Below are 12,637 nucleotides of genomic sequence, written 5' to 3'. Positions count from 1 at the left end.
GAGGGGATAAAATATACTGTGTGTGTGGGGGGGGGGGGGGGGGGGGCATGTTTTTGTGACATATGAGGACACAAATGTGTATAATGGCATGGGTATGACAGGTATTACAAGGAGAGGGTGAAATATGAGGCCATGTCCCCACTTTTCAAAATACCTATAAATCATACAGGATGAGTTTTTTTTTAGAACGTAAAAATGCAGAATGTTTCCTGTGATGGGTAGGTTTAGGGGTAGGGGCAGTGTAAGGGGATAGAAAATACAGTTAGTACGGTATAAAACCATTACGCCTATGGAATGTTCCTATATGTCACAAAAACAAACATGTGTGTGTGTGTGTGTGTGTGTGTGTGTGTGTGTGTGTGTGTGTGTGTGTGTGTGTGTGTGTGTGTGTGTGTGTGTGTGTGTGTGTGTGTGTGTGTGTGTGTGTGTGTGTGTGTGTGTGTGTGTGTGTGTGGCCTGGTAATCCCTACGTTATGGGGACAAAATGTCCCCACAAAGATGGCAATATCCGAAATCCTTATCCTTGTGGGGACATTTTTAGGTCCCCATGAGGAAAACATCTTATAAATCACACAGAAGGAGTTTTTTTGAGAAAGTAAAAATGCAGAATGTTTCCTGTGATGGGTAGGTTTAGGGGCAGGGGCAGTGTAAGGGGATAGAAAAGGTTTGTACAGTATAAAAACCATTACGCCTATGGAGAGTCCCTGTAAACCACATAGACCAACCATATAGTGTGTGTGTGTGTGTGTGTGTGTGTGTGTGTGTGTGTGTGTGTGTGTGTGTGTGTGTGTGTGTGTGTGTGTGTGTGTGTGTGTGTGTGTGTGTGTGTGTGTGTGTGTGTGTGTGTGTGTTTAATCTGTATTATTCTTTATGTATTGTCTGTATATATTTAGTAAATGTTTGCCTTTAGGAATATTACAGACACTCAACCGTCTTTGTGAGACGGCATAAATAATATCATTATATGTGGTTGCCTAGAACAGCAAGAGACATTATAAAAAGCATGGATACATTTCCACGGACTAATTGAATAATTAAAGCGTCTTCCCAGTTTAGTTAAAACTCTGCACATGCTGACTGGATGTTTGGTAGTGTGGGTGAGAGGGATACGTGCTAGAGCACATGTCTGCATACATGTGAGCCTGGAGCTTTTGATGTCAGTTGAGGGATGTCAGCTCTGTGATGATGGGAGGGGGACTGGAAGAGTACCCTGTCCTGATTACATCAGTTATCACCTCCGCAGACTAGCAAATGTGTGAGAAAATCACTTATCGCCACGTGTGTAAGGGGGTTACCGTGAAAAGAAGACATGCATAGAGTTGCTGTTTCCTCCAACAAGGAGCCATCGTGCATGTTTCTATCACAGGTGATTCTGAAAATGAAAAATTGACACTGCATTAAGTCCTAAAATCTGCAGTTGTCAGAAGGAACCACTAACATGGATCTGTAAGTTTATCTTAAAAATATTTTATTTAATCACATGTGTGAGCTAATTGCATTTTGTTAATTTTATCTTCTGATCATTGCCTCAAACTTATGATGCTGAGTCAAATTACTGAATCAAATCAAAATACATTATATTGCCAGAAGTAGGGGTGGGCGATATCTCGATATTTAAAATATATCGAGATATTTTTTCAACTCGATATGGATTTGGACATATCGTATATATCGATATTTTGTTTATATTAAATTCTGATTCCGCCACTTTGCTTCCCTGTGCTGTGCTCGCTCCCGCTCGCGCGCCTCCCGCCTCATTGCTTTTGTTCCCCCTCCCCTCGCGTGTCGTCTCAGTGCACACGGTGTTACGAGATTTTCGGTTTCTGAGCTTTTCGGTTTCAGTGGGCGGGGCCTACATGAATATTCATGAGTTTCCCGGACGTGAAACTGAGAATTTTAGTTCACGCACATTTGTTACTCAGCATGTTTAATGGATTATCTCAAAAATGGTAAATAATTTCGGCGCGAGATTATGGCTAAACTATTTATCGTTTCAGAACAGTTTATTATTATTATTCGCACGTTTTGTGCAATTGTCCTATTCTACAATTGTCCCTGATGAATGCAGTCATTCACGTGTAATGGTAGAAGCAAACTTCAAGCAGCCTAGTCGAATACATTTAGCAATTTCATTTCGTTGTTATTTTCCTTTGTGCTCTGGTGTCTTTTATCAGATTATGAACTGCCTGTAACAACTGAAATAAACCTGTTTTATTGTATCTGTGGACATTATATTTTTGTAACATATAGCCTACTGATGATGTGTTACCTTTCCCTTTTCATGAGCATAACAATTGAACATTCTCCATGTTCTCTGATTGTGAACTGTCTGCTATGTGGTTAGTCACAGTGCTGAAAAATGTTGCTGATTTTTGTTTTTGTTTTTTCATGTTTACAATTAAAAAATGTATGAATAAAATCATTTTAAAGTTTGAAATTAATTGTTTTACAAACGAATATAAATTTACAAATAAAAATTATGACACGGTGTAAGGTTCCACTTACACTGTGAAACCAAATATTCCAGAACACATATCTGATTTCCAATAGAAGAACAGATAAATAATATGCTTATGAACAGATTATCATTTTATTTATTGTTATACACTTCTGTTAGCTTTAAAACTGTTATCCCTCTGCAAATAATTGAAATAACACCCACAACCATGTCAGTGGCCTAATAAACATTTTGCAACCTATACTGATATTACTCTCTGTCATCTGCTCTTTCTTTGACCATTTCATTGAACCTTTCTTTCAGTTGCACTGCCTGGATGATACACATTGATGATCATTTATATCTGATCTGTTTTGATGCACAACAAACACTAATTTATCAGTCATAAAGTTATAAAGGCCTGGTTTCACAGACAGGGTTTAGATTAACTAGAATTAGGCCTAGTTAAATTAGGAGGATATTTACAATATTTAACTTTTCTGTTAAACCGGATGTGTTTCATTAACATGTAGGTTCTTAATTGGGCTTCATAGAAACACTTTTGACTTTAAATCTTGAAAAATGAAACATCTTTAAACTATTGAATCTATGTTAAAACATTTATGACATTCTGTCATCTTGACTTTTTTAATCACTCTTAAGATTTGCAAGGCAAAAGTTTGGAATCACTATGATTTAAATGCTAACTTTTATTCAGCAAGAAAGGATTCTATTGGTAAACAACAACAAAAAGACAGTAAAGACAAAATGTTACAAATAATTTATATTTAAAATAAATGCTGTTCTTCTAAACTACCTATTCATAAAGAATCCGGAAAACAGCAGCAAAAGCAGCACAACCATTTTCAACTGTGATAGATGTTTCTGGAGCAGAAAATCCCTATATTAGAATGATTTCTGAAGGGTCAGGACTCATGTGACACTGAAGACTGGAGCTCTGCCATCACAAGATAAAAAAATAAAATAAATATAAAGAATACATTTGGTAAAAATATGTTTTAATTTTATTAATCAGATAAATGCAGCCTTTGTGAACATAAAAAAAGAAAGACCTTTGAACAGTATTATTAGCCTAAAGAAAAACAGGCACACTTTTCTCATGACACTTTTAATTCAAATTGTACTTCTGTAGACCTATTAAAGCAACACATTCATGCTTGTGTGTGGTTTTAAGTTATTTGATAAATAAAAATGAACAAGAATTTAAGAACAAATCACACCAGGATAGATTAACTTTTTAGTCCACATAAACAAATACAGGTTTATGGAAAATTATGACAATTATTAAAATACCGTTTTAAAGCATCATGGTACAAAGAAAGGAAAATCACAACGAAATGAAATCAGTAGGCTACGACTAGTTGAAGTTTGCTTAAAGCCTGCAATCTTTTATTCAGGTATAGCTACTACCACTGCACAAAACTTGCTAACTAATAAATATTTCGTAAACGCAATAAACAATTGAAGTTTAGGCATAAATTCGCGCGACATTGAAACGATTTACCTTTTTTTGAAACAATAGATTATATCTGCTGAGATACAAGGAGGAGCAAACTGAAATTCTCAGTTTCACGCGCATGTGCGGGAAACTCATGAATATTCATGTAAGCTCCGCCCACTGAAACCGAAAATCTCAGAAACCAAAAATCTCGTAACACCGGCGGCGTCCGCAACCAGGTGAGGATTAGTTATCATGTTGACAAGCGCGCGCGTTGTTCAGGACTCAGTTAAGAGATCACGTTTTCCTTCTAACACAACTGCTTGCTTAAATTTATAAAGAAATATTAATGTTCATCATAGTTCAAATCGCACGTTTCACCCACAGTCAGGTGATTGACACTGGTGCGAGACGCACTCTCAGTCACAATCATGCCAGTTTATGATTTGTGTCTAACTGATCGCATGGTTTTCGGTTAAAATGTCAAAATGATCGCATATCATCTGAAAACATTTAAAAAGTATTGCAATATCATTACTATGATTATTTTGTCAGCTTTATCACGGGATTATGATGAATAGGTCTATTCACGTTTTAACCAAGAGGGAAAAACGCGACATCCCGGGTGTCCTGAGACACGCGGTGCTCTTCTGTAAGTTGTACTGTATCATATTATCATATAGCCTACCTTCTGACATTCATATTTCGTTCTGTAACTGGAAAAGAAGTGAAATTCAGCTCATGTGTAGCCTACATGACCCGCATGATGAGTTTGAATTTGGTCAAACTCATGACAAACATCACTGTTTGAATTTTGATAAAAATTAACAGGAAATGGTGTTATGACAAAATCAGTTTATTTATATCTCAGTCATGCCCCCATCTTACTGCAAAATGCTTACTGTTTTACTGTTAAGTGTAAAAAAAGGGAGTCTTTGATTCATCTTTTGAAAGCATGAAATAAATGAAAAGAAGGCAATATTATTTATTTTCTTTTACAGTTAAATTATTATTATTTATGTAATCAGGGAGTTTTTTTTTTAAAATGTCGCAAAAGCACTTTGTTCCTACATGAACTGACTACCTCTTTAGGGGGTTATTTTTCCTGTAAAGATATCGAGATATATATCGTATATCGAGATATAGCAAAATATATCGAGATATATTTTTTGGTCCATATCGCCCAGCCCTAGCCAGAAGTATTGGGACACCCATCCAAATAACTGAATTCAGGATTTCCAAACACTTCAATGGGCACAGGTGTATAAAATCAAGCACCTAGGCATGCAGACGCTTCTACAAACATTTGTGAAAGAATGGATCGCTCTCAGGAGCTCAGTGAAGTCAAGCGTGGTACATAAGCCCATTTGTGAAATTTTACACACTACTAAATATTCCACGGTCAACTGTTTGTGGTATTATGGCAAAGTGGAAGCAATAGGGAACAGCAGCCACTCAGCCACGAAGTGGTAGGCCATGTAAAATTACAAAGCAGGGTCAGCGCATGCTGAGGCACACAATGTGCGGAAGTTGCCAACTTTCTGCAGAGTCGATAGCTACAGACCTCCAAACTTCATGAGCACTTCAGAGTTGGCCTTCTTGTCCAACATCAGCGTCTGACCTCACAAATGTGTTTCTAGAAGAATGGTCGAAAAAATCCCATAAACACACTTCTAAACCTTGTGGAAAGCCTTCCCAGAAGAGTTGAAGCTGTTAAAGTTGCAAAGGGTGGACCAACTCCCTATTAAAACCTACAGATTAAGAATGGGATGTCATTAAAGTTCATGTGCATCTAAAGGCAGGCATCCCAGAACTTTTGGAAATATTCTGTAGCTTCTTAAATATTATAAGAGCCTTGCGTGGCATGTTTATAGTAGTCAAGTTTTGTAGTAATGTAGACTGTTACGTCATTAAATGGCTCTCAATTCAGCAAGCTGGTTGTTGTTTAGGTTCACAAACCAGCTCCATTTTGGTCGTAAAGTGGTAAAGGAGAGAAATATTGATTTGACGAGTTCCCATCAACACCTGTTCCATTCCCCTAAGGCACCTCTGGTATACTGTGGTCATTCTAATCTGTAATAGCTGCTCAGCTGTGGTGGACTGCTGGATTACCCAATGAATTACTTTGCACCTTCTGATGGATTGTGGTGTGCTTTGCTCCTCTGGGCTTTCGTTAACAGCTCTGACTCTCCTATCCCTTCCCTCTGATTTCTGTACTTTTATTATGACTAGAAGATGAATGTTGTGGTGGCCTATTACTGTGGTCTGTGCCAATCACATGCGTGTGTGTGTGTGTGTATATATATATATATATATATATATATATATATATATATATATATAGATATAGATAGATAGATAGATAGATAGATAGATAGATAGATAGATAGATAGATAGATACAGACACGCACATATATATATGTATATATATACACCGATCAGGCATAAAATTATGACCACTGACGTGTTGACAAGGGCCAAATTGTGATGGCTAGATGACTATGTTAGAGCATCTCCAGAACTGCAGCTCTTGTGGGGTGTTCCCGGTCTGCAGTGGTCAGGATCTATCAAAAGTGCTCCAAGGAAGGAGCAGTGGTGAACCGGTGACAGGGTCATGGGCGGCCAAGGCTCTTTGATGCACGTGGGGAGCGAAGGCTTGTCCGTGTGGTCCAGGCAAACAGACGAGTTACTGTAGCTCATATTGCTCAATAAGTTAATGCTGGTTTTGACAGAAAGGTGTCAGAATACACATTGTGTTGTGCCCATGCTGAGCTCTGTCCACTGCTGAAAGCGGCAACTGTGGGCACGTGAACATCAGAACTGGACCACGAAGCAATAGAAGAAGATCCATTATGGTCTGATGATGTTTTCTTTTACATCGTAAGGATCGAATGTGCGTCTCTTACCTGGGGAACACATGGCACCAGGATGCACTACGGGAAGAGGCCGTGTGATGCTTTGGGCAATGTTCTGCTGGGAAACCTTGGGTCCTGTCATCCATGCGGATGTTACTTTGAAGCATTGTTGCAGACCATGTACACCCTTTCATGGAAACAGTATTCTCTGATGATTCCCTCTTTCAGCAGGATGATGGGATATATATATAAATATATATATAATTTATTTTATTTTATTTATAATTTATTTATTTTTTACAAATATTATGAATTACGTTTTCTGGTTTAAACTAGTCTTGTCTGCAATAAAAAGGTCAAACACTTTTCAAATAACAATGGAGTGAAATAAGTATTGACATTTTAAAATGTCTTTCTATAAATGTGCTTTACTTCACACTAATTTGCAGCACTTTCCTGGTTAGGCTTTTACTAAGAACCTAAAAGCCCCAAAAATTATAAAAAATATATAGTATAAATAATAATAGTCATATATATATATTTTAATTAACAACATGCTCATCATAGAAGAAGTATACTAGTCCTTGTATGTATTGCACTTTTACATGTTAATATTTTTGGATAAACTAATGTATACAGCTCAAAAATGAGCATCATGTCACCTTTCAAACAAAGCCAGTCACAGACCACAGGCACTTCTCACCATTCATCTTCCAGTCATTTTTTAAATTGAATTTAAAAGACATTTTCAAATAGTTTCGTTTTGTGGATAGCCTTATTTAACCTAGGTGTTTAAATGGTTGCGTTCATTTGGAACCTTCCCAGGACAAAGATCACGGCAGGACGTGGGTTAGGCTGAGTTAACAGGCTTATTATATTTAAATGATTCAAGCAAGACCCATTTGCCAATTCAAGCAAAGCATAACCAACTCCCAGTCAGAACTGAGTGGTTCCCATATTTTTGGCCTAAATGATTTCATTTTATGAATCCCTTGTCTCACCACAATGTACTGTCTGTTCGTTGACCTTCTTCTCAAAGTCTTCCTCTTGCATATTCATATGCACAGTGACATTAGCATTGCAGCTATGAAATATGTATGCTGTATGAAGCTTAGAGCGCAAAGGCTGCCCTTTCACATCCAGAGTCACCGGGGAGGGAGGCGAAGGAGTGTTTCTTGAAAAGTTTGGAGACTTTTTGTAAAGCTTTTGTGTCAGAATCTTGTGGGAAAGCCAAGTAGTTCCAGACTTCGTAATAGAAAAAGTGGGGGAGAAAGGAGGGTGAGCAGCTCAGGGCAGACTGCACTGTCTCTATGCCAGCTAACACTTTAGAAAGCCATTTAAGTTCCAAACTCACACTGGGATTTGTGAACTGGATTAGACTGAAACTAAACTAGATATATACACCCAGACTGATTTAGAGCTTGATATGAATCAGATTTGAAGCCTGGATTCTGTCAAACCCATTCAGACTGATAAGTGGATTTACACTGTATCTCTCTATTATACATCTCTTCTTCTTTTTTTCTTTTTTTCCTTCTTTTTTACAGTACCTCGGACTTAGTTAAGTTAAGGCTATTTTAATAATTGGGTTAAGATGCTCATTTTGTTGTCTAAATTAATTAAAAATATACACTCAATGTATTTGTTTATTTATTGGTTGAGCTAAGATGCTCATCTTGTTGTCTAATTAATAAATAAAAATACATTAATATTTATTTATTGGGCTAAGATGCTAAATTTGTAGTCTAAATAATTCATTCAAAAATACAATACTATTTATTTATTTATTTATACTCATTTTTTGTCTAATTAATTCCAAAATACATAAATATGTATTTATTTATGCTAGTGTTGTTGTCTATTTAATTAATTTTAAAATGCATTTGTTTATTTATTTATTTATTTATTTATTTATTTATTTATTTGTTTGTTTGTTTGTTTGTTTGTTTGTTTGTTTATTTATTTATTTATTTATTTATTTATTTGTTTGGCTATGGTGCTAATTTTGCTGTCCAAATAATAAATTAAAAACACATTACTATTTATTTATTTATGCTAATTTTGTTTTCTATTTAATTAATTTAAAACAAAATTTATTTATTTATTTATTTATTTGTTTGTTTATTTGTTTGTTTGTTTGTTTGTTTGTTTGTTTATTTATTTATTTATTTATTGATTTATTGATTTATTGATTTATTTATTTATTTATTTATTTATTGATTTATTGATTTATTGATTTGGGCTAAGATTCTCATTTTGTTGTCTAATTAAGTAATTAAAAATACATTAATATTTATTTATTTATTGCATGGTTGGTTGGTTGGGCTAAAATGCTCATTTTGCTGTCTAATTAATTAATTTAAAAATACATAAAAATCTTTTTTTTTTTTTTTTATATATTATTACATTTTGGGGGTGTTACACCATATTTTACAGCCTGTATTAATCTGGCCTTTTCATGAAATGGTAATCTTTTAAGAGTCTTATTGACTTTGATAGACAGTTATGAGGGTCTGTAGGGGTCGTCTCTATGATATAATTTCCTGTTTCATGTTTTTTTCTTCCTACAAACTGGTTAAAGTGGATGACTTTTTCTGGGTAACATTTTTTTTTTTTTAAATATTAAGGTTTAATATAATTTAAAATCAATATATTTAATATGAATGAATTAATTTGTATAATCCTGCCGTTTTGACTTCATGCCCCTCAAATAATATCACCATGAATTTTAATTCAGATATTATATTTCATGCTCATCATAAAAGAGGTGTTCCAGGTCAATATATGAGTCACATTTTTAATGTGAATAAATTAATCAATCCGGGGGTATGTCATTTACCCAATTAACATAATCAGATTAATAACTGTGTAAGTCTGAGGCCCTGAGAAAAAGAAGGATAGAGGTTTGAAGAGGATGGAGAAATGAAACAGAAAAAATGAGGAGTGAGGAAGAATATGAGAAATAATGCAAGAGATCAATTAGTGGACCAAAATGAGGACACAAATGTGTATAATGACATAGGTATGACAGGTATTACAAGGAGAGGGAAATATGAGGACATTGGCCATGTCCCCACTTTTCAAAAGGCTTTCATACTAGTTTAATACAGTAAAAATGCAGAATGTTTCCTGTGATGGGTAGGTTTAGGGCCAGGGGCAGTGTAAGGGGATAGAAAATACAGTTTGTACAGTATAAAAACCATTACGCCTATGGAATGTCCCCATATGACACAAAAACAAACATGTTTGTGTATGTGTGTGTGTGTGTGTGCGTCGCCTCTGATTCTCTGCAATGGGGTCAGTGAGAGGATGATGAGGGTGACAGCAGGTCACCACACTGCATCATGGGAAGGTGTGTGTCTATGTGTGGGAGTGTTTTATTACAGCATAAAGTCACCTTGAATGTGTTTTATGTGTGTGTGTTGTACTGTACAGTTTAGCTGCATGAGCTCTCATCATTATAATATAATGACACACACACATACGCAGAAAAGCATGCAGATGCACAGCTGGTGTTAATAACGGCGCTACCACACAACGACAGTCACTGGATGAGCTGATTCTCAGAAATCTTATCCAACTGGTTTAGTTGTTTGGAGGAAGTGGATATTAGGTTGACCACTAAAATAGACAATCTGCAGCGATTTATCCATAAAAGCGGATTTTATTGTACACGCAAACACGCTTATACATTTTTGATGGGATAAAACAGCGTACCAAATGAAGTTGGCCGGGATGTGCTGTCAAGTCTGCATTTCCCTCGTGGGCACCGCTGGTTGGTCCACGCACTGAAGGTGATCTTAGGTTTTACTATCCTTGTGGGGACGTTTTAGTCCCCACAATGTAGGCTAATATAACCCTGTTCAAACACACATACACACAATCACATATGCACACGGACATAAATGTTTCCACACTTCACATACTGATTCAAAGGGTTTGGGCCAGTAAGATTTTATTATTATTATATTATATTATTTCTAAAGAAATGCAACACGGTCTCATTCCCAACCCGTATTTACGCTTGTGTCACATTTTAAAGCACGGGATACCCCTTTAGTGTCATTTTTCGACCAGCAGGGTTCTCCATTCATTTAAATGAGAAACCTATGGCGTCATACACAGACACGTTGGGCATATCATCATAATGAAATGAAATATATCGGGTTATGATTTTGCCATTATGACTAATTTGAGTATATTTGTATCTACATTTATTTTTATTTACGCTAGTTAGACACGTTTTAACATGTAACTCTATCCCATTCCTAAACTTACCCATTTGTGTATTATATGATATAAAACACGATATAACGGGCAGATATATATGACTGCATGCTCAATTTATTCAGAAAGTAAAATTATTCCAGGTGTTCCAAAGACAAACGGTTGATTTGTGTGAAGGAAATCCCAAAAGCGATCAGCATCTCCACCCGCCGAAGATCATGCACAGATACATTTTTTAAAAATTGCCACCCGAAGAAACATTACATCAGATTTCATAGTGAAATTCTATTGGCTCTCGTATGTCTTGTGAGCAATTGCATAATTAATTCAGCACAGATTGTGAAACATCATTGGCTAAATCATTTGTGTGTATCATTTGAATGAGATATGAATGAGTGCGTTCCCAGAGTGGCAGGATCATAATTTCAGCGATTAAAACATTAAAGGTGCACTGCAACTTTCCGTCCACTGGAGGGCGCCTATTCAAAACAAATGTGTAGTTTGATGACGCAAAGTTTGAGCGCAGCATCTTGGGACATGTGGTCTTCACCTCACAGCCGGTGGAAAATAGGACTCGGGCAGAAATCATGTTCATGGTTGCGGTTATTAACGTTACTGTAGTGTAAAGCAGAGCAGGACCGAGTGTTGAGGAGCTGAGCACGGCCGCTTGAGCAATTGTTACACAAACAAACAGCTCACGAGTACCGGGACTTTTATTATGACGGGACGGGACACATTCGCCGGGCGCCTGCACTGATCCGGTCTTTCGGTTATGATTATGAGGTAAAGCAGCTCTGTTTATAATATTAGATACATGTAAGTGTGTTGAAAATGATGTTATGACGTTACTCCGTGTGTTCACTTGTTCACACTGCTAAGAGTAAAGCGCTCCTGCCGAATAAAACCCGAAACCGAGGGTAGCGCAGATATGACACGATTGACAGGTGACTTCCTCAAACGCTATGCTGAAACGTCCCGGTCCTTAGTTAAAATAGCAATTTTCTCACAATTTACAAATAGTTGGAAACATTTGGGATATTGTAGGTACTCAACTGAACAAAATATATAACACCGGCCTAGTGGTTTTTAGATATTTTACTGCAAAAATACTACATAGCGCACCTTTAAGATCAACTCTGTTCTTTACATGAAGATATCACTTCAAAAGACTTGGAATACAACATGTTTTGGTCAGTTTTTGCAATAAACACTGTACCTGTGACCTGTACTATGTGTTTTATGTTTTTGAGAAGTCATTTTAGGGTAGGAGTTGGGTTAGTTGTTTCAAAATATAAAAGTAGCCACATATTCATAAAATCATGTTTTTTTTTACAAATTCAAAGAACTGCATCTCAATCTGATGCATTAAGCAAATAATTGAAATGATTTGAGCACCCTGCTCGTTAAAAAGTGACGCAGAGGGGTTCTGACCGCATCAATATGTGACGAGTTGGGAGTGAGACCATATTACGAAATATAACACTTTAGGGTCCAATTCTCACTATGAACTATTTGCCAATTAGCATGCATATCACTAGGATGTTGGCTGTTTGTTAGTGTCAGAACGATAAGGCTTGAAGACCAGTTATATAGTATTTATTAGAAACCAATAAATAAACAGATAAAAACTCCAACAACAGCTCATTAGTTGAACATTA

This window comes from Pseudorasbora parva, chromosome 15 (genome assembly GCF_024679245.1).
Source record: "Pseudorasbora parva isolate DD20220531a chromosome 15, ASM2467924v1, whole genome shotgun sequence".
Lineage (NCBI taxonomy): Eukaryota > Metazoa > Chordata > Actinopteri > Cypriniformes > Gobionidae > Pseudorasbora > Pseudorasbora parva.
This window is presented reverse-complemented; position numbering follows the sequence as displayed.